This window comes from Protopterus annectens, chromosome 6.part0 (genome assembly GCF_019279795.1).
Source record: "Protopterus annectens isolate FY-2018-M chromosome 6.part0, PAN1.0, whole genome shotgun sequence".
NCBI classification, from domain to species: Eukaryota; Metazoa; Chordata; order Ceratodontiformes; family Protopteridae; genus Protopterus; species Protopterus annectens.
In genome coordinates this window covers 1,874,585,502-1,874,605,501 of record NC_056737.1, presented here as the reverse complement: position 1 = coordinate 1,874,605,501, position 20,000 = coordinate 1,874,585,502, and positions in this window count along the sequence as shown.

Sequence of the window (20,000 nt, the reverse complement as noted above, 5' to 3'; positions counted from 1 at the left end):
GTATTTTGGCCTTCATTATCAAAAGACATTGACATAGTTATTTCTTCTGGTTCAGTATGCAATAGTACTAAACTGCATTTGCAAAACAAACCACTTCAGCTAAGTCCAATTCCTGAACTACTTTGGTCTACTGTAGCAATTAATATCTTTGAGTGGAACAACCAACACTACTTAGTTTGGTAGACTCTTATTCAAATTTGCTTGAGATTGATCTACTACCAAGCTTAACCTCAACTATATAATGTATAAGTTACTTAAGTTATAGTTAATAAGCCTCTATAGTGATGTATTTGTATAAAATAAAGTTGATTGGACAGAATCCATGAAGACTCATTTATTCATGTCTTAACACAAAAGCGACAGGAGGGTATTTGTTGAGATGAGGTGAGTTGGGATGGGCAAAATGTATTATGAGAGAAACAGCCAGATTAACAAATAAGAGAATGCATTAATTCAGGACCTAGACATGTTGTGAAGTACAGTGCACAGAGAAATCTGGGAGAAAATATAAAATAAAATGTATGAAAGGAAAGAAAGTTGGTTCCAGGAAATATAGAAAGAGGAGGTGGATGCTGATGGATTAAGAGAAGAAACTGGTTACTGAGCGCCATATTGATAGTGTATAGGGAAAGGTAGAAGCAAGTCTTTACAATTTAAACTGACACATTTGCAATTTAGGCACAAAAGAGAAATGTAGAGTTCCCTGATTTAGGTATGCAGGAGGGAAGAGTTGTCTAAGTTTAGAAAAGATAAGATAAATTTTTGCAGGCTGTTATGAAAAACTTTACAGGCAAGTGTAGACCAATATTAGCTTGTACAGTAGCAGAAACAAGAGAAGGTTATTGCATCACTAGTTTTATAGACTAGGAGCAGATTAGCTAGGTAAATCACACCAAATGAGATAAACATCAAAATGAATCTGATGAGTAAAGGCAACACTGGCCATTGGACGGCACAGTGGTGCAGCAGTAGCATTGTTGCCTCACAGCAAGAGGTTCTCCAGTTCGATTCTTGGCTGGGGTGCTTTCTGCAGGGAGTCTGCATGTCCTCCCTGCACTTGTGTGGGTTTCTTCCAGGTGCTGTGATTTCCTCCCATGTTTCAAAGACGTGTTTGGAACATTTCTCCCCAGTACTCCACTGGAAATTGGCTTTGTTCCAAGACAGACTTTCCTGGTAAATAAATTAAATAAACACTGGGAGATGATAGATTTATGGCAGTTAATTATAAAGTATTACAATAACAACAGGTACTAGAAATTGCAAAAGCATCTAATTGTGTACATAAATCTCAACCTGTAGATACCAAAAATGTTAAAAACACCTCATGACAAATAGGTATATCTGACCAAAAATCTGGACAACTAATAAGCATGAAATTTGCATACCAAATAACTTCTCCAACTCCCAACAGGGTTATGGGATACCACCACTCAAAAACACAAATTTAAACCATTTAAAAACACAAGTGATTAAAAGACACAAAATATAACAAGAATAATTATGTTTTATTTAGATTAAGCTAGGACTAACTATTGAATTGTTAAAAATACTGCAAATATTTTTTAATATAAAAAAATCTAATAAGTTTGACTAGCTAGTAGACGGGAATAGAAATACATTTTTTTATACAAATAATAATCTATAAAATTGTAATGCAGTTTGCAACTCTCATTCTCACATCTTGCCATTCTATAACACTGAATCACTGAAAACACAGCAGGCACTGGAGTTACTGTATATGGACTGAAGTTAATATTCAGCCAGGACTCATTGTTATATGCTAAGTGATCCTCCTGAGGCAAGTTGAAGATGATCCACACTTTGCTGTGGATACATCTGGCATTGGAATAACAGTGCCTTAAAATGTACCAGTGCAGAACAGTTTCCTAAAACTTGCATGCCAGGAGTATTTATCCAGCAGCCTAGGTAGTTTGCACAGTACCAAAATATAAATTGATACAGTCTATCTACAAAGGCAATGGCTGATGACCATAACAGGGACCAGACTCCCAACACTAGTCCACCTCTGGTGCTCCATTTTGAGTAACTTCATTCTTCTAACATGCATGGAAAAATGTTAGAAGATGTTTGGATGGATGGACTGGACAGAGCACCAGTCCATAGAACACTGAAAGTTGCACTGTTCATAAAGCATTTTAACATCTGAAAAACAAAAAAGATAACCCAATAGCAATTAATTGAAACACAATGAGATTTTAAATAATGAGATGTCCAGAAATAAAATTATGAAACATATTTAATATGAAGAACATCAGTAATACTGGAAAATAGCCATTCAGTGCCTAATATTAAAATAATCAAAAGATTAACTAATATCTAGGGGGGAATAGAGCAACTGGATATACAAATGCAGCCATTACATAATTTGAGAATACTTATTTTCTGATTCCAAAATGGTGGACAGCCTGTGAGCACTCTAGCTGTGAAGCTCCCTTAACATTCAATGATATCTGACCTTCTGCCTGCGCATCCTGAGGAAAATTATCAATTTTCAACAGAGATAAAGGCAACACAAAGTCTACTTAAATATTTCAGCTTTATTTTTCATCAGATATCCTTTTTTACAAGAAAAATAATACTCACTGCAATAAGGTCCCTGGACCGCACAGTGTGGAATCTTCCTTTTAAGCAGCCTAAGGGAGAAGGAAAAGGAATAAAGGTCTTGTTTCAGCATATAATTAATAAAATAAAAACCATCTTTTGGCGTTTCTCTTTAACTGATTATATTTTATCTAAAGAACAATTAATCCAATGTTCAAGTTGGAAAATCAACCAGAGCACATGGAAGCAGTAAGTACTAAATCTAAACTATCAAATATAGTTACTCCAAAAAAGATGTCATCCAAAAGGCAAAAAACAAATAAAACACAGACAGAAATGACTAAACTAGCCCTCAGATCAAAGCAAAAATAAACATTAACACTAGAAGACCTTAAAAATGCCTTGTAACCACTGCAATCTGAAATACAAGGATTCTCAAGCAAACTATCCACTTTCAGCTCAAATATGGATCAAATTATGCTCAGACTAGAACAGAATGAGGCAAAAATCAAGGACAACTAACTGAAAATAAGAGACCTGAATAAAAGTATGCGAGCTGGTGCAAAGAATATTTCAGAACTGCAACAAAAAGTCTTGGACTTAGAAGCTAAAAGCAGGCGTAATAATCTCATTATCAGAGGGAATCCAGGGACTGTGGAAAATACTCAGTTAAATACAATTATTAAAGAAATACTAAGCACACTACTGTGGGATAAAAAACTTCAGGAGGCTGTAACAATAGAGAGAGCTCACAGATCCATAAAACACTCACAAAGCAGACTATCCAAGATGGATATGTCAGGATTCTTAACTCAGCACATGTGCAAATAATTCTCTCTGCATATAAAGCCAAGAAGATCCACACTTGGAGAGGACACAAAATTACTATAAACCAAGATCTTCCTCTAGAAGTCAAACAAAATCATCAGAAACTTAATAAATATTGTGCTTACTTGATAGAAAATAACATATGCTTTCAGATAAAATATCCTGCCACAGTAATTTTCTACCATAAAAATGAAAAAATATCCATTGCTACACCTGAAGAAGCAAAAGTCACCTTTCTTCACCTCTACAAAATGAATCCAGCATTAAGGAATACAATCTCCCTTTACTGAAGCATCCAAATGACATCCTCTTCAATTCTAGGCTAAATCCTGCTTATTTCGATGACTTCTTGAGGTAAAAAAGGTAAACTGTCTTTTTTTCCCTTTTCTGAGCAGGCCATGAGGTCCATTATCATTGCAACGCTCCATTACCCACAATTCCATTCAACTACAAGCATTTGCAACAATCTTTCACCTTTCAACTAATTTCATCACTAAAACAACTTGGGAGCCCCAGTGCATTTCTAGGAATCGATCTAAACAGCTGAAATGCATCGTGAGTACAGTTTTGTATCTAAAACTGCATTTTTTTCTGAAGACAATGCCTCAGTATAGATGGTAATGTACTCAGACTGCTTACTATAGCAATAACCCGCCTGGGTGTGGGTAATGCAGGATTTACCCAAAGACAACCGTGGGTAAATCCTGCATTACCCACACCCAGAAGTGGGTTATTGCTATTATACTACGACATTATTTAAGAAAAGAAATAATTACTTTTCTTAAATAATGGCATTGTATAATGCCTCTTTGCTGCCCTTCCGCAACTGTCTGGTATCCACGGCAGTTCTGATGTATTGCGCATGCCTACGCAGTACATCAGACCTGTGGCCAAAAGCAACGGAGAAAGATCTCCATTGCTTTTTACTGTTTCGCTATGTTAAATGGGTTTAACATAGCAAGACAGCTTTAAAATAAGCAACAGAGATGTCCGTTGCTTTTTTTAAAGCTGTCTCACTATGTTAAACCCATTTAACATAGCGAGACAGGTTTAAAAAAAAGCAACGGAGAAAGCAAGATCTCCGTTGCTTTTTACACACTATGTCGCTATGTTAAAGGAGTTTAACATAGCGAGACAGCTTTTAAAAAAGCAACGGAGATCTCCGTTGCTTTTTTTAAACCTGTGTCGCTATGTTAAACTCCTTTAACATAGCGAGGCAGTGTTTTTAAAAAGACTTATAATAATGGAAAAAGTCCGGGCGACCAGACCTTTTTCCATTAGTATAAGTCGATTTACAACGTGCACACTGACCAATCAGCGTGCACGTTTTGGAATATTAATGTGGGGTCATGGTATAATATAGCAATAACCCACACCTGGGTGTGGGTAATGCTGGATTTACCCACGGTTGGTGTGGTTTGGTCCCGAGGGCAAAGCCCAAGGGACCAAACAAAGACAACCGTGGGTAAATCCAGCATTACCCACACCCAGAAGTGGGTTATTGCTATTATACTATGGTGTTAGTTTGTTTTGTATTATTTTTGTATTGTTGTTATTTAGGTTTTTGTTTGCTTTTCTTTGTATTCTTCCACTTTTTGTGAGATAAAATAGTCCACACTTTCAGTTTGTGTTTATTGTTTATTTCTGTTTTAATTTAAATACATGTTATTTTTTAATTTTTCAGGAAATGTTAGGAAATAATTATATTAGTAGATATAGTTGTAAAGCTTTTGGTATGTCTTCATAGTTTTAAAGCTTTTGGTATGTCTTCTTGTTGTAGTTTCTTTTATATTTCTGTATTGGTTCTGCCTGATGGTTGTCTATGTTCATATGTTGGCTTGAGTTCTTCTTAGTGTAGTATCTGTAATGAGAAATTGTGTTTATAGTTAATTTTATGTTTATATATTGCATCCTATCTATCTTTATATATATATATATATATATATATATATATATATATATATATATATATATATATATATATATTTATATATATGGTTTTAGTATAAATTTAGAGTTTACTTACTTATTTTGTTGGGTTTCTATGTTGTAGACGTTTATTGTTCCATAGTTTATAATCTGTTGTTTGTCTTGTGGTTTTTCTGATTCATTTTCCAGGTATGGATGTTCTGTGTTATGGACTTTCATTTTTTTTTTCTTGGTCCGTTGTCTGTTGTGTTATTGATATTGTCTTCATGTATTGGATTTTGTTGGTGTTTCTTGTGTTCCAGATATTATTTTTCCCCATGTTTTAAATTCATCTACTGAAGGTTGATCTTAGGGATTTTTCACTTTTATGTCCTGTCACAGTCATTATTTGTCTTGCTTCCATCCCCGATTGTGACAGTAATGTTACTTCTGTTGCTCTTAAGGAGTGGTTTGTGTATCTCTTTGATAGGTTTGCTTGTTTGCAGATTTGTGGTAACATGTTTGCAAGATAGTTTTTTCCCATTGGTTGTGTTGTGTACCATGTATCCATTTTGTCAAGTACATGTTGTGGATATTTTTTTGGGTGGAGGAACAGTTGTTTTGTATTAGGTGGCCTTTTTTGTAAGTATTTTTTGAAACTTTTTACAGGACATAAAGGGTCTGTGTGGTTTTTGAACATGAATCCTCTTAGCAAATGTTTTGTAACATCATAATGTTCTTTGTGGTTTTTTGTATGTTCATTGAATTTTTTGCTACATATTTTGTGCCATCTGTATCTTTGTTTATTGTAAAACTGTCTTCTGTGAGGTATCGTACTCCTTCATTCCCACACCGTGCGAAGTGTAGCTGTATATCAAACCAGACTTTACTTACGAGTCCGTCTCCTGTGTTTGGGGAAAGTGTTTGGATGTTTCTCAGTTGTGTTATTTCTTGCATTGTGAGTGGCTGGTGGTGTTCTGCTGTATCTTTTCCTTGTCTTCTGTAATTTTTAATTACTGACTTAAATACGTTATTTGCATTTGTTAGAGATATATCTGTTATAATGTTAATCTTTCTATTTAATGGTGGGTTGTTTATATATCTGTTTAGTCCTGCACGTAAGGATACAAATGCACTTATTACGTATTCTTCTCCTTTTGTGTTTCGTACTGTAGCATAGAATTCTCTAAGTATTGTGTTTAATTTTTCTGGTGTAATAGTGTGGAAGTCTATGTTGTAGGTTTTTTGTTTTTTCCAGTTTTGAAATATGTTTATAGCCCCTGTGTTTGTTTTCTTGTACTTAATTCTTCTTTTTCTAATTCTAGTGTTTCTATTTGTTTAAGAGGTTTTTTTTGCATGTCTTTTACGTTTCTGAGTGGAATAGGCTTTTAATGTTTTTTTTACCTTTCTGAAGAGTATGGCTTGTCACACTGTTGTCTTCTATAAGGGCCGTGTTATGCTGTAGTAATTCCTGTTCTTGTGGTTGGAGAATTTCCATGCTTGTTGATGGTTTCATTGTGGTTTGTGGTATGTTCTTAAATATTTCTTCTATTTCACTGTCACTTATTAGTTCAAAGTTTACTTCCATTTTTTTTTATTATTTTCTATCTATGGTGTCTCTTGTTTGGGTGTTTTTTCCTGTCTGAGTTTGTAGTGTTTCTGTTTAACAGGGCTCATGCAGGTTTTTGAAGGGATGTAATCAAAAGGGCTAGGTGGTGCTTGGTATAATATAGTTTAAGCAGTGTAGAACTTTATAATGTGTAGTTATGTTTTTGTACTTATAGGTATGTTAGAAATGTGGTGTCGTTTTAATTTGTATTAATTTTTTTAAAATATGTAGTTTTACTAATTGGTCACTAGATGGTGGTGCTGTATGCGCTTTTAGAAGGTGTATGCTGATGTGGAAGTTAGGTATGGTGTGTGTTTTTGACTTTGCAAGGGATGTGTGCTGTGTTTACTTTTAGTGTGTACATTTTTGGAGTTGTTTGTGTATAGCTATTGTAGGGAATATATCTGAGTGAATGGTTTTATCAGAATGCTTGCTTTTATTGTATTATAAGTGGTGGTTATGTAGTGTGTGGTGTATTTGCGACTGCATGACATTTTATTTTATTAGTGTTCGAGGTTAGGGACTGAGGACTGTAATAAGGGAATTGGTTAGTTTTGTGTGATTAGGTGTAATTGTTAGGTGTTTTTGGTGTTACATTTGGTTATGTTTATTTGCTGTCGCCGCAGCATGATATTTTAGCAACCGGACTTCTTCCGTTATTTGTTGTACGATTTACTTTGTGCACGCTGGTTGGATTAGCCAATCAGCGTGCACGTTTATCGGCTTTTCCGAACATCGCATGGTATAATAAGCATATTAACTGCATTTTGTTTAGCAAAAGTAAGTGAATTGACTTTCAAATACTCATTTTCATTTTTGAAATTTCAGAAGTTATTTCCTGTTTATCTAAATGTTCACTGCAGAGTTATTTCTTGTAATTAAGGAAATTAACCATTTTAATTTGTTGATTTTTGTGAAGTATAATATCTGTTCTTCTCAGCTGTATTACTAGGTGAAATCTTCCTATACTCATCTTATTATGTGTATATATTGCTGAGTTATATATTTAAAGAAGAGTTTGATTATTATAGTAGATAGCAGCTGCATACATACATACATGTGTTGTTGTAAAATCACTTTTGATTATGGTATTGTTCATAAAGCAGACTTGTTCTTTTGGTTAAATACCTCAATGTATGATATGAAAACTGAACTATGTATTTTTTTTAGGAAAAAGGAATAGAGTCTCCAAATATTGTATAGCTGCATTATTCTGTTAGATCATTTTATTTTTGCTGTATAGTTTAACAATTCCTTATATATAAAAGAGGCAATAATACTAGAATGACAGATATCTGTAATAAGCATATATCAAAGAAGTGTTCTAGAAACAGTATTATTTTGTTGTTAAAAGAGCTAGTAGTAATATTCAATATTGCCTCTCATTCCTTCTCTTTGGTCTTTATAGATTTGGCTCATAAGACTATATCATATTATTTTATAGTTAGGGCATTTCTTTGTATGTACAGATACACCTTCTGACTTGTTATAGCTATTTATAAAAAAAAATAATAAATAAAAAAAAATAGACACATGGATGTTTCTTATGGCTTTGGTGGTCTCAACTGAAGTCCTAAAGGTTGTCAGTAAAATTCCTAGTATATCTTGTTTACCCTAAGGTTATCCAAAGTATTCTGTGTGTATTAACTAATATACCATATATGTTTACAATTTGGTCAGATATTTACTCTTAGATCCTGAATATAGGTATAGGGCGGCTGCTATGCAGAATAGATATATATGGTTGTGTACATTTGGAAATTAGTAGGTAGCTTTGACATCCCTCTGCTCAGCAAGATCTTTACCCAAATTCAGTTTCAAATGCCCTATGTTTTTAAAATATACATTTACCCAATGTTACAGAGGGATGGGTGGTTAAGCACTCATGGGGGGGGGGGTAGGAGTGAAGAAGTCATTATACAGAAGATGTTAACAAATACAAATAAACGTCACTATCTTTTTATGTTGTTAATTGCTTATTCTGCTTTATTAACAACAATTAAGAATTATTTGATAAACTCTTAGAAATTATATTTTTAGATTCTTGGAACATTAAGGGGGTTCCAGACAAAAGTAAAAGGAAACTAGTCATGCATATGGTATACCATAGTAAATCAATGATAACCTTCCTTCAGGAAACTCCCTTGATCACACAACTTTGGGAAACAGAAAGGAAAAGGAAGTGGCTCAAACATATCGTAGCTGCGGGACATAACTATTTCTGGAGGGGTTGCTATCATTATTAACAATTCATATCAGGGGAAATTATTTCTATAAAAACTGACTTAAATGGTAGATGGGCTCTATTTACTTCTAAATATCATAGCATAGATAAATCTTTACTTTTTCTAAATATTTTCAGTCCCTGCTCTAACCAACAACAGTTTATATATGACATTTTTAATTTGCTGACTGAATTTCCTAACCATCTTTATATAATTTGGGAGACTGGAATGCATTACTTGATCCTGACAAAGATAGGTCCCACAAAGAAACCAAACTACCACATTGTATAAGTATAGCCCTCGATGAATTACAAAATACGTTTGACATATTATGAGATATTCCAATGTGATAAAACAATACCCAGACTTACCTTATTTTCCACATCACATAAGTCTTGCTCAAGAATAGATGTCTTCCTAATATCACCATTTTTTGGGTCATCTAAGTTAAAGTATTGCATTTTGCCTAGATCTATCTCAGACCATTCAAAAATCAGCCTATATATAAATCCTTTAAACCTCAAACAAAACATTCCTTACTTTAATAAGTGGACTTTAAACCCAAAAATTATTCAGAAACAAGAGGTAGCAAAAGAAATAATTAGCATACTCGCTCAATTAGATGAAGAACTTATAACCACTCCAATACCCTATGATAAACAATGGGAAGCTGCTAAAGCAGTTGTTAGAGGTGTCATAATTCAAAAATCTGCCTGGTTTAAAAAAGTTACAATAGCACCTAAACCACACTAGAATCCCAGATTGTGTCAGAAGAATTGGAACTACAACACAAATATACAAGAGACTTAGAAGGAAAAATTATGGAATGGCAAAAACAACTGCATAAACATTATTTAGAAAACTTAACTTTTTTAGAAAGTAGGTCCTTATATCGGTATTCAGAATGGGCACAAACACCTTCAAAATTTTTAGCCAAGCAAATAAAGATGAAAAGTGGCCCATCGAGAATCAAAGAAATTCACTATGAATGACGCATAAATCAGGAAAACCAAGACATCTTAAATGTATTTGAGATCATATATAAAAAGCTGTACAACATGCACCCCCCCCAAATGAAAAATTCCAAGAGTTCATTCAAAACCTAAACTTTACACAAGTTAGCCAAGAACAGCAAAAATTTCTAGGGGCATCATTTCACCTAAAAGAGATAAAAGATGCAATAAAAAAATTCAAACCAGGTAAATCTCCAGGGCCCGATACATACACCTCTAAATTTTATAAAGTATTTTCAGAACCTGTTTCTAAAGTCCTACTTAAAGTATATAATTATATAATACAACATGGTATAACAGACACATATATAAATAACTCAAAAACCATCCTTCTACTCAAACCGAATTCTGACCTGACTAAACACTGATTTTTAAATCCTAGCCCAAATTCTAGCTAACAGGTTGAAGAATATACTTCCCTCCATTATATCTCATAATCAGCTGGGTTTCATGGTAAATAGGCAAACTTGTGACAATACTCTGTTACTGGACACAGCTATCAGATTACTTAAATCAGATAAACATCCTAAATACATTATTACAGCAGATGCTAGCAAAGCATTTGACAGAGTAAATTTACGCTTTTTATTTAATGTAATGCCTCTATTTCGATTTCCTCAAGAATGTATTAATAAAGTTAAGGTTCTATATCAGATGGCGTCTACTTCCATACAGATTAACAATAATAGAACCAAACCTATTCCCATCTCAAATGGCACAAGACAGGGCTGTCCACTCTCACCCTACCTTTGTAATTTATATCTCGAAACCCTACTCCTCTTTATTTCGCAAAAATCTTTCCTACACATTCCAAGAGTATTAAATACTAAACTTATCTATTCAGCCACTTACAACTCCCCACAAGCGGCCTTCCTAAGATACTGAAAACTATTGATAATTTCTCAGAGATTTCTAATTACAAATTAAACCCTAACAAATATCATATCATCTTTTTCCCCTAAATCCTATTGGTCATATGGACTATTACTTCCCTAAGAGCAAGATTAAGCTAGCCTACCAGCTGAAATACATGGGGGTAATATATACTCCTAATTTTAATGAAATTATTAAAAATAATTTATATAACACCTGGAATACTATTGAGAATGATCTGAATGGATGGTAAAATATCAATATGTTTTTGTTATCCAAAAGTAGTGTTGTCAAGATAAACCTGTTACCAAGAATTATTTTCCAAATAAACGCTACCTTTTCAATTATACCCCCCAAACTTTTCATAGATATGGAAATAAGTATATCTAGATTCCTCTGGTATCCTAAAGCTACCAGAATTAAATTTGAGAAGCTTATACTTCCAAAAACTAAAGGTGGGTTAGAGCTACCTGATTTTACGCTGTACTATAGTATTATTAGTGCATACAGGCTATTCCAGATTTTAAGTTATGAATCAAACACAAACATATGGTCCTCCTTATGGTCCATAATTTGGTATGAACAAATTAACTCATATGGGTGCAATCCTAGATCTCCCCTGTTCCTCAACTTAAATCAAAAATCTGTCTATGTTAAGAATTTACACCCTCTTATTAAACAAATGATCTTAACTACCCAACAGCTCTTCAAGTCAATACAGTTATTAAATGCCCTCCTTCTCTTGCAACCTCTACATCTTAACCCTAATTTGTTATTAAATAACTAACTGATAAACTTACAGGAATACCCCTTATTAAAAGATCTTACAGTCTGGGACATCTACAAATGGAAGAAATATGATATAACACAATTAAGAACAAATCTAAATCTCCCAAATAAATATGTAAGCATTCTTAACTCTCTTCAATACCTTATAAACACCAAATTCCCACCTGATAAACAAAACACCAACTTGTCTCAGGTAATTCTAAAAAACCTAGCAATCAAGGGGAAAACAATTTTTAAAGTATATAACATTATAATAGATATAAAATACCAGAATCATGTTATATTTCCCCTTACTGGCAAAAGAAAAACCCACAAGTTACTGAACAAGAAAAAAAGGATGCCATTGAAAATACGATCAAATTCACTCCATTCAAAAAGTTGCTTTACACCCAATTTATGATTAATAATGATGCATATTTCACCCCTCAAAAACTCAGTAAATTTAATTCCAAATGCTCTCCTAAATGTCCTCACTGCACTAATCAACAAGCAGACATTCTCCAAGTTATGTGAGAATGTAGTAAAGTTTAAAATCTCTGGTGTTCATTAAGGGCAAGATTAGAAAAAAATGGGCTACCAAAAAAGCACTTTATCATGGGAAATGGCTATACTGCACATTAATGTTAATAAAATTCCAAGAATCGTTAAGTATGTTCTCATTACTATATGTGCTCTTGTCAAATTCTATATTACAAAGAACTGGACCCCTTGCATCCCCACTTTTGTGGGAAGGTTTTAGCAATTTAGCAATAAAGTACATCACAGCTCACAAATTACTATATGTAAATACCAAACATAAATATTATCAGGAGTATTTGGAATACCTGTTGGACTTCATTCTTAAGAGGTAAAAATATTAATTTAGAAGTCTAATATTTATTATTTCTTTTCAGAAAGTCAATAATGAAGTGTTATTTAAACTCATATAAACAGTGTTTCTTTTATATCTCTTTGTTGGTAAGCTGATCTAAGATAAATATATCCTTAGTAAAGGTCTTAGTATATCTTTCTCCACCTACTAATAATATCCCCCATAAAGGTTCCCTTTTTCTTTCTTTCTTTCTCTCACTCCAGAATAAGTTGTTAGCACAAAAATTGAGCTCTTGTAGTGACCTTATTTGCATATATTGTATATAGGTTGTTATTGTATGTTGTATGTTGTTTTTGTCTTATATTTTTGAATGTTTTGTTTTACTGCAATTGTACATTACTGAAAAATACAATAACGGATTTTTTGGAAAAAAAGAGAATACTTGTTTTCCTTTCCATACCATAAATTAGAGAACTGCTGATGATCAACAGGCATGGAACCCTTCAAAGACACCTGGTAACCAGATACTGTAAAAGTAAAAGAGCAAAACATGTCATCATCATAAGTTACTTAAAATGTAGGAATTGTTCAACAAAACAGGTTTATTCAGTCCTTCTAGCATATGAATTTAGCCACATTAACTGCAAGATATTGTTCAAAGCCATTTGACTAGTATATAAAATGGCTGATGAACATAACAGGGACCAGACTCCCAACACTAGTCCACCTCTGGTGTTCCATTTTGAGTAACTTCATTCTGTAATTCTTCTAACATGCATGGAAAAATGTTAGAAGATGTTTGGATGGATGGACTGGACAGAGCACCAGTCAATAGAACAGTGAAAGTTACACTGTTTATAAAGCATCTTAACATCTGAAAAACAAAAAAGATAACCCAATAACAATTAATTGAAGCACAATGAGATTTTAAATAATGAGATGTCCAGAAATAAAATTATGAAACATATTTAATATGAAGAACATCAGTAATACTGGAAAATAGCCATTCAGTGTCTAATATTAAAATAATCAAAAGATTAATTAATATCTAGGGGGGCATAGAGCAACTGGATATACAAATGCAGCCTTTACATAATTTGAGAATACTTATTTTCTTATTCCAAAATGGTGGGCAGCCTGTGAGCACTCTAGCTGTGAAGCTCCCTTAACATTCAATAATATCTGACCTTCTGCCTGCGCATCCTGAGAAAAATTATCAATTTTTCAACAGAGTTAAAGGCAACACAAAGTCTACTTAAATATTTCAACTTTATTTTTCATCAGATAACCTTCTTTACAAGAAAAATAATACTCACTGCAATAAGATCCCTGAACCGCACAGTGTGGAATCTTCCATTTAAGCAGCCTAAGGGAGAAGGAAAAGGAATAAAGGTCTTGTTTCAGCACATAATTACTAAACTAAAAAAACATATTTTGTTGTTTCTCTTTAACTGACTATATTTTATCTAAAGAATAATTAATCCAAGGCTCAAGTTGGAAAATCAACCAGAGCACATGGAAGCAGTAACTACTAAATCTAAACTATCAAATATAGTTACTCAAAAAAAAGATGTCATCCAAAAGGCAAAAAACAAATAAAACACAGACAGAAATGACTAAACTAGCCCTCAGATCAAAGCAAGAACAAACATTAAAACTAGAAGACCTTAAAAATGCCTTGTAACCACTGCAATCTGAAGTACAGGGATTCTCAAGCAAATTATCAACTTTCAGCTCAAATATGGATCAAATTATGCTCAGATTAGAACAGAATGAGGCAAAAATCATGGACAACGAACTGAAAACAAGAGACTTGAATAAAAGTATGCAAGCTGGTGCAAAAAATATTTCAGAACTGCAACAAAAAGTCTTAGACTTAGAAGCTAGAAGCAGGCATAATAATCTCATTATCAGAGGGATTCCAGAGACTGTGGAAAATACTCAGTTAAATACAATTATTAAAGAAATACTAAGCACACTACTGTTGGATAAAGAACTCCAGGAGGCTCTAACACTAGAGAGAGCTCATAGATCCATAAAACTCACAAAGCACAGACTATCCAAGACAGATATGTCAGGATTCTTAACTCAGCACATGTGCAAATAATACTCTCTGCATATAAAACCAAGAAGATCCACACTTGGAGAGGACACAAAATTACTATAAACCATGATCTTCCTCTAGAAGTCAAACAAAATCATCAGAAACTTCATAAATATTGTGCTTACTTGATAAAAAATAACATATGCTTTCAGATAAAATATCCTGCCACAATAATTTTCTACCATAAAAATGAAAAAATATCCATTGCTACACCTGAAAAAGCAAAAGTCACCTTTCTTCACCTCTACAAAACGAATCCAGCATGAAGGAAAACAATCACCCTTTACTGAAGCATCCAAATGACATCCTCTTCAATTCTAGGCTAAATCCTGCTTATGTTGATGACTTCTTGAGGTAAAACAGATAAACTGTCTTTTTTTTCCCTTTTCTGAGCAGGCCATGAGGTCCATTAGCATTGCAATGTTCCATTACCCACAATTCCATTCAACTACAAGCATCTGCAACAATCTTTCACCTTTCAACTAATTGCATCACTAAAACAACTTGGGAGCCCCAGTGCATTTCTAGGAATGGATTTAAATAGCTGAAACGCATCATGAGTACAGTTTTGTACCTAAAACTGCATTTTCTTCTGAAGACAATGCCTCAATATAGATGGTAATGTACTCAGACTGCTTAATAAGCATATTAACTGCATCTTGTTTAGCAAAAGTAAGTGAATTGACTTTCAAATACTCATTTTCATTTTTGAAATTTCGGAAGTTAATTCCTGTTTATCTAAATGTTCACTGCAGAGCTATTTCTTGTAATGAAGGTAATTAACCATTTTAATTTGTTGATTTTTGTGAAGTATAATATCTGTTCTTCTCACCTGTATTACTAGGTGAAATCTTCCTATACTCATCTTATTATGTGTATATATTGCTTGAAAGAAGTATATCTAGGTTCCTCTGGTATCCTAAAGCTACCAGAATTAAATTTGAGAAGCTTATACTGCCAAAAACTAAAGGTGGGTTAGGGCTACCTGATTTTAAGCTGTACTATAGTATTATTAGTGGATACAGGCTATTCCAAATTTTAAGTTATGAATCAAACAGAAACGTTTGGTCCTCCTTATGGTCCAGAATTTGGTATGAACAAATTAACTCATATGGGTGCAATCCTAGATCTCCCCTGTTCCTTAACTTAAATCAAAAATCCGTCTATGTTAAGAAGTTACACCCTCTTATTAAACAAATTATCTTAACTACCCAAAAGCTCTTCAAGTCAATACAATTATTAAATGCCCTCCTTCTCTTGCAACCTCTACATCTTAACCCTAATTTGTTATTAAATAACTAATTGATAAACTTACAGGAATACCCCTTATTAAAAGATCTTACAGTCTGGGACATCTACAAATGGAAGAAATATGATATAACACAATTAAGAACAAATCTAAATCTCCCAAAGAAATATGTAAGCATTCTTAACTCTCTTCGATACCTTATAAACACCAAATTCCCACCTGATAAACAAAACACCAACTTGTCTCAGGTAATTATAAAAAACCTAGCAATCAAGGGGAAAACAATTTTTAAGGTATATAACATTATAATAGATATAAAATACCAGAATCATGTTATATTTCCCCTTACTGGCAAAAGAAAAACTCACAAATTACTGAACAAGAAAAAAAGGATGCCATTGAAAATACGATCAAATTCACTACATTCAAAAAGTTGCTTTACACCCAGCTTATGATTAACAATGATGCATATTTCACCCCTTAAAAACTCAGTAAATTTAATTCCAAATGCTCTCCTAAATGTTCTCACTGCACTAATCAACAAGCAGACATTCTCCATGTTATATGGGAATGTAGTAAAGTTTCAAATCTCTGGTGTTCATTAAGGGCAAGATTATAAAAAAATGGGCTACCAAAAAAGCACTTTATCATGGGAAATGGCTATACTGCACGTTAATGTTAATAAATTTCCAGGAATCTTTAAGTATGTTCTCATTACTATATGTGCTCTTGTCAAATCCTATATTACAAAGAACTGGGCCCCTTGTATCCCCACTTTTGTGGGAAGGTTTTAGCAATTTAGCAATAAAGTACATCACAGCTAACACATTACTATATGTAACTACCAAACATAAATATTACCAAGAGTATTTGGAATACCTGTTGGACTTCATTCTTAAGAGGTAAAAATATAAATTTAGAAGTCTAATATTTATTTTTTTTTTTTCAGAAAGTCAATAATGAAGTGTTATTTAAACTCATATAAACATTGTTTCTTTTATATCTCTTTGTTGGTAAACTGATCTAAGATAAATATATCCTTAGTAAAGGTCTTAGTATATCTGTCTCCACCTACTAATAATATCCCCCATAAAGGTTCCCTTTTTCTTTCTTTCTTTCTCTCACTCCAGAATAAGTTGATAGCACAAAAAGTGAGCTCTTGTAGTGACCTCTTTTGTATATATTGTATATAGGTTGTTATTGTATGTTGTATGTTGTCTTATATTTTTGAATGTTTTGTTTTATTGCAATTGTACATTACTGAAAAATACAATAAGGAATTGTTTGAAAAAAAAAGAAATAAAAGACAATACTTGTTTTCCTTTCCATACCATAAATTAGAGAACTGCTGATGATCAACAGGCATGGAACCCTTCAAAGACACCTGGTAACCAAATACTGTAAAAGTAAAAGAGCAAAACATGTCATCATCATAAGTTACTTAAAATGTAGGAATTGTTCAACAAAACAAGTTTGTTTAGTCCTTCTAGCATATGAATTTAGCCACATTAACTGCAAGATATTGTTCAAAGCCATTTGACTAGTATATAAAATTGCTGATGACCATAACAGGGACCAGACTCCCAACACTAGTCCACCTCTGGTGCTCCATTTTGAGTAACTTCATTCTGTAATTCTTCTAACATGCATGGAAAAATGTTAGAAGATGTTTGGATGGATGGACTGGACAGAGCACCAGTCCATAGAACAGTGAAAGTTGCACTGTTCATAAAGCATTTTAACATCTGAAAAACAAAAAAGATAACCCAATAACAAATAATTGAAGCACAATGAGATTTTAAATAATGAGATGCCCAGAAATAAAATTATGAAACATATTTAATATGAAGAAAATCAGTAATACTGGAAAATAGCCATTCAGGGCCTAATATTAAAGTAAAAGATTGACTAATATCTAGGGGGGCATAGAGCAACTGGATATACAAATACAGCCACTACATAATTTGAAAATACTTATTTTCTGATTCCAAAATGGTGGACAGCCTGTGAGCACTCTAGCTGTGAAGCTCCCTTAACATTCAATAATATCTGACCTTCTGCCTGCGCATCCTGAGGAAAATTATCAATTTTTCAACAGAGATAAAGGCAACACAAAGTCTACTTAAATATTTCAGCTTTATTTTTCATCAGGTAACCTTCTTTACAAGAAAAATAATACTCACTACAATAAGATCCCTGAACCGCACAGTATGGAATCTTCCTTTTAAGCAGCCTAAGGGAGAAGGAAAAGGAATATAGGTCTTGTTTCAGCATATAATTACTAAAATAAAAACCATCTTTTGGTGTTTCTCTTTAACTGATTATATTTTATCTAAAGAACAATTAATCCAAGGCTCAAGTTGGAAAATCAACCAGAGCACATTGAAGCAGTAAGTACTAAATCTAAACTATCAAATATAGTTACTCCAAAAAAAGATGTCATCCAAAAGGCAAAAAACAAAACACAGACAGAAATGACTAAACTAGTCCTCAGATCAAAGCAAGAACAAACATTAACACTAGAAGACCTTAAAAATGCTTGTAACCACTGCAATCTGAAGTACAATGATTCTCAAGCAAACTATCCACTTTCAGCTCAAATATGGATCAAATTACACTCAGATTAGAACAGAATGAGGCAAAAATCATGGACAATGAACTGAAAATAAGAGACCTGAATAAAAGTATGCAAGCTGGTGCAAAAAATATTTCAGAACTGCAACAAAAATTCTTGGACTTAGAAGCTAGAAGCTGGCATAATAATCTCATTATCAGAGGGATTCCAGAGACTGTGGAAAATACTCAGTTAAATACAATTATTAAAGAAATACTAAGCACACTACTGCAGGATAAATAACTTCAGGAGGCTCTAACAATAGAGAGAGCTCACAGATCCATAAAACACTCACAAAGCACAGACTATCCAAGACAGATATGTCAGGATTCTTAACTCAGCACATGTGCAAATAATACTCTCTGCATATAAAACCAAGAAGATCCACACTTGGAAAGGACACAAAATTTCTATAAACCAAGATCTTCCTCTAGAAGTCAAAAAAAATCATCAGAAACTTAATAAATATTGTGCTTACTTGATAGAAAATAACATATGCTTTCAGATAAAATATCCTGCCACAGTAATTTTCTACCATAAAAATGAAAAAATATCCATTGCTACACCTGAAGAAGCAAAAGTCACCTTTCTTCACCTCTACAAAATGAATCCAGTATGAAGGAAAACAATCTCCCTTTACTGAAGCATCCAAATGACATCCTCTTCAATTCTAGGCTAAATCCTGCTTATTGTGATGACTTCTTGAGGTAAAAAAGGTAAACTGTCTTTTTTTCCCTTTTCTGAGCAGGTCATGAAGTCCATTAGCATTACAATGTTCCATTACCCGCAATTCCATTCAACTACAAGCATCTGCAACAATCTTTCACCTTTCAACTAATTTCATCTCTAAAACAACTTGGGAGCCCCAATGCATTTCTAGGAATGGATCTAAACAGCTGAAATGCATCATGAGTACAGTTTTGTACCTAAAACTGCATTTTTTTTCTGAAGACAATGCCTCAATATAGATGGTAATGTACTCAGACTACTTACTAAGTATATTAACTGCATTTTGTTTAGCAAAGGTAAGTGAATTGACTTTCAAATACTCATTTTCATTTTTGAAATTTCAGAAGTTGATTCCTGTTTATCTAAATGTTCACTGCAGAGTTTTTTCTTGTAATGAAGGTAATTAACCATTTTAATTTGTTGATTTTTGTGAAGTATAATATCTGTTCATCTCACCTGTATTACTAGGTGAAATCTTCCTATACTCATCTTATTATGTGTATATATTGCTGGAAAGAAGTATATCTAGATTCCTCTGGTATCCTAAAGCTACCAGAATTAAATTTGAGAAGCTTATACTTCCAAAAACTAAATGTGGGTTAGGGCTACCTGATTTTAAGCTGTACTATAGTATTATTAGTGCATACAGGCTATTCCCAATTTTAAGTTATGAATCAAACACAAAT